This window comes from Rhinichthys klamathensis, unplaced genomic scaffold (genome assembly GCF_029890125.1).
Source record: "Rhinichthys klamathensis goyatoka isolate OS25496 unplaced genomic scaffold, OSU_Roscu_1.1 h1tg000069l_1, whole genome shotgun sequence".
NCBI lineage: Eukaryota > Metazoa > Chordata > Actinopteri > Cypriniformes > Leuciscidae > Rhinichthys > Rhinichthys klamathensis.
Window position 1 is genome coordinate 1,488,611 of NW_026606612.1, and position 4,810 is coordinate 1,493,420.

The window sequence follows — 4,810 nt, forward strand, 5'->3', positions numbered from 1 at the left end:
TGTCAATATTTTTACGAGATTCACACAATAAATAACGTTTTGGCTCTTTGAAATGTGACAGATCGCTGTAGCGCGCAGTGTTGGGGAGTAGTTAACTACAAGTAGCGACGCTACTAACTTAACTACATTTTTCAGTAGCTTGGCAGTAGCTCAGTTGCTTTTTAAACAGTGTAGCTTTTCCAGTAGCTAACTACTTTTTGCAGCAAGTAGTGGTGTAGCACGAGCAAAAGCTACATTGCGTGTTGTTGAGCCTGCGCGAAACAGCGCGATGCAAGGATATTCTTCTTCTTGTTAGATTACAAACTAATTTTTTTGCCATTACCGCCACCTGTTGTTTAATCACGCATCTTGCGGCTAACGGTTCACTGACGTACAGAAGACCTCAAGCAAAAATTTAAGGACGCACATACAGGTGATTAATGGCCATTTTAAATGTATTAATTATCCTGCTTTGTTGCTCTCTATGTTACATCTAATTTCTATTTCTGATTTAATTACAATGAACCGCCATGATCTGTCCGCCAGTTTGGTAATGAACATAAAAGACCACTAAAGTTTGCGTCATCGTGTTTGTCAGTTGAACAAAAAACGTAATCTTAGTTTTTTTATCGCACGACAAAGGCTTTGATCTAATTAAATTGGTGTATAGATTTGTTGTGACTGGTTTCAGAGCGAACCGAACTGTGCTCACAAGCAGCTTGTGATTCAGGTTCTTCTTTCACAGTAAATTCTGCGAGCTCCATCACTGCATGTGAGCGAGTTTAACGTGCATTGTCAAAGCCACATGTGAGCGGTTGTTCAATGTATTTTCTTGCCAAAATGCAACCATCTCACAATCTGTATTTTTGAGAAAAAGTCTATACATGCAATTTACGTTGGATGTATATTTTGTTCTTGCAATGTTGATGTTGTATTTGTTGCAATTTTGACACACAGTCTGAGATATTTGAGTGTTGTGTGTAATAAAACAATAAAAATCATAATTGTATTGCATTGTTTTAAACACTAAATATTTTGCTTAAAACATTCCTCGGACACTTATTCAGTTATTTATAATATATGTTGTTCAAAAAAAGCAAAAGTAGTTTCAATGTAGCTAGCTACTTTTTGATCGTAACTTGTAGTGTAGCTAACTACTTTTCCAAAAGGGTAGCTTGACTGTAGTTTAACTACCTTAACTTACGAGTAGCTTGTAGCTTGTCAAACTACAGTTTCAAAGTAGCTTCCCCAACACTGGTAGCGCGTCAGTTCAAACGGCACGTGATACAGCAGCCTACAAATACAAATCCACTGCTTCTTAGCTACGCAGCGTTGAGTGAACCTATGAAAGAGAACATCTCTGGTTACTGGTGTAACCTATCTCAATAGGGAACGAGACCAGGGCTTGACATTAACTTTTTTGCTCACTAGCCAATGTGGCTAGTGGTTTTCCAAAATTACTAGCCACGCAGCATTTTTACTAGCCACATTTTTGTTGTTGGAAAATTACGTTTTATATGATTAAAGTTGACAATGGGGCTTAAAACGTGCTAAAATGTCCTAATATTATCATTAGCTCTGATAAGGTTGTAAAGCTCCTTTTTTGAAAACATGTTGTCTATTAAGATAAACACATAAAATAGCTTCTTATTATATAATAAAGTGCTGCATCGGTTTTTTTTTTTTTTTTACAGCAGTAAATACTGGAATACAGAGTAGAACAATTATCTGCATTAGAAACAACAAGCAAAGAATAAATAATTTCTTCTAAGAAAAAATCCACAATTAAGGCAACAGGATTACAACTTTATATAGGCCTATATGACAGTTTTGGGGACTTTGGATTGTTTGTTTTGCATCAGCATTTCCTCAGAGCTCTGACTTAATAATTATCATCATGAAGCTCTGGTAGCTCTGAGGAACTGGAGATATGTCCACCTGAAACAAGTATAGGCCTACAGGTCTTTATTTTTCAGATTATTCCCACAAACGCATCTCCTGCTTTCTTTCATGGCATGATTAATTTTATTAAAACATAGAATTAACTCTGGAAAGATAGTTGTGATATGACGTGACATAAGGGCAGCCCTGCTAGTAGTTACACCGTGTCCCTTAATCATGAAGATTATTTTTTCTTTAGGCTATATCGGCCACGCTCACTCACGAACTGACTGAACGCTGTGTTGATGTGTGTGTGCATGCGACCAGTCGCGTGTGATGATCGTTTGACAAAAGTCTGGATGTCATATTTGGCGCGCGCACCCTCGCGCAGCGGCACTGCAGGAGAGCGTGAGACGCGTCTGTGGTCTGGATTCTCCTGCTATTAAAAAAGTTCGCTATATCATCACATTAAGTTGATAATTAAGGGCAGACTAAAACAGCCCTCAGTCCGACGGCCAGTCCGCGAGTTTAATCTCCGCGTGTCTTCTTGTTTACAGTGTTGTCATTCAAGAGGATTCACGAATGGACCAATGGGCAAACACTAGACTATGTGCAGGTAGTACTCATGGGAGTTGTAGTGTCGTAGTGTCAAATTGCAATTTGTTTGTTATGTCAGATGTCTATTGACAAGACTACAATTTTTCAACACGCCAAAGTGGCTAGTGGGAGCGACTGTGTTACCCGCCACGAGTGAAATCCACCCGCATTTGGCGGGTTGGCGGGTGTTAATGTCAAGCCCTGAACGAGACGCTGCCAAGCTCCTTGCGCTGCCGACCAGCTTCCTTTTTCGGCAAAGAAATCTGAGGAGCAGATGGCGCGTGCGCGCCAACATAATATGACCTCTTCGCCTCCCATCAGACAGCGCAATGTCCCCTCTACTTCTCTCTGGGTCACCCAGCCCCCCTCCGCTCCCAGGAGTTCTAGCCAGAGTTCGTCAACAAGGGTCTTGCCTCTTACTGATAGCACCGTATTGGCCGTACAGAGTATGGTTCTCTGAGATAATATCTCTCCTCGACGGCTCATGTGTGTTGTGTGGCGCCTCCCATTATGCAGGGCAACCGCGGCGTTTCAGTGCTGTGTGTTTGTTTGTTTGTTTGTTTTGCATAATATGCGGTTTAGCTACAATCGTGACATGCTTATGAACATTAGGGGAACAAAGCCTGCCAGCTTGATCCCCGAATTCCTGACTTTTGAGGAGGATATCATTAAGTCAGCGACAAGAGTTAAGCGTCGCAGCCGAGCGAGAGGGAGGAGAGCTGGGCCTCTCCACAGGTGGAGGAAGCGGGGACACCGGGTTTCTCTCCCTGCTGTCTGCTTGTCTAACGTGCGCTCCCTCAGTAACAAAATCGAAGAGCTTATTCTACTGTTAAGGACCAGCCGAGATTTACGGATGAATTCGGCTTTTGTCTTCACCGAAACCTGGCTGAACGTGGACATTCCGGATTCAGCGGTGGAATTACCTGCATTTAACTTAATCAGAGCCGACCGCGACAAAGGACGAAGTGGGAAGACATCAGGCGGAGGTCTGTGTTGTTATATTAATTTAAATTGGTGACCTGACGTTTCAGTATTATACAAACATTGTTGCCCCTTGTTGAAGTTCCTGGCTATAGACTGCAGACCATTTTATGCCCCCTAGAGAGTTTGCCTCTGTTAAATTTGCATGCGTGTATATTCCACCTGAAGTTAACACACGGGAAGCGCAGTACGCTCTAACGGAGCAGATTATAAACATTGAGAATAAGCACCCTGACTCTGTACTACTTGTTATGGGCGACTTTAATGCATGTCATTTGAAACATGATCTGCCCAAATAATACAAACAACTAGTTAGTTGTCCGACTCGGGGAGGAAATATACTGGATCATTTTTATTCTGTTCACAAAGCAGCATATCGTTCACTTCCCCGTGCTCCTCTTGGGAATTCAGATCATTGTTTAATCCAGATGGTCCCCATCTACAAACAAAAACTAAAACTAGCAAGGGCGGTACAGTATACATCTAAAAGATGGACGACAGAGGCAATTGGGATGTTACAGGTCTGTTTAGACACCACTGATCGGGAATCCATGCGTGCCTCTTGTGACTCTATGGACTCATATTTAGACACTGTGTGTTCATATATTTCATTCTGTGAGCAAGCTTGTATTCCCACCAAAACTGTGGTGAAATATAACAACAACAAACCCTGGTTTACAAAATCCCTCAGGCTGCTCAGGGAAACTAAAGAACAGGCCTACAGAGAAGGAAATGTAGATGAATACAAGCTGGCCAGACAAAAGTTAAATAAAGCCATTAGGAAAGCAAAAAGTGCCAACAAAGTGAATATGAAGGAACAATTCGGCATTAATGACTCCTCTTCAGCTTGGAGGTCGCTGAAAACTTGACAGGCTACAAAAATAAAAAACAACAAGTCACTCCATCTACTAAACTGGCCAATGAATTCAATATTTTTTATACAAGATTTGAGAAATCTCCGTGCTCTCATCCTTTCCCTCCCGGGGGTGTCACATTTAGAGTGGGGGAGAACATTGCCCCTCAAGATCAAGTTGACATTGATATTGACATTGAGGAGAAGGATGTATCGGCTATTTAGCCGACAAAATGTAAGGAAAGCGAGTGGCCCTGATGGGATTTCACCTGCCACCCTGAAGTACTGCGCTAGTCAGCTAGCTCCAGTTTTTACGGACATTTTTAATCAATCAATTGTTTTATGCAGGGTTCCGAGTTGTTTTAAGTCATCAATCATTATTCCAGTGCCGAAGAAAAACAAAGCTGTGGACCTAAACGACTACAGACCGGTGGCCCTTACATCAGTGGTCATGAAATGTCTGGAGCGGTTGGTTCTGTCACATCTTAAACCTATCACAGCTCCTTATCTTGATCAACT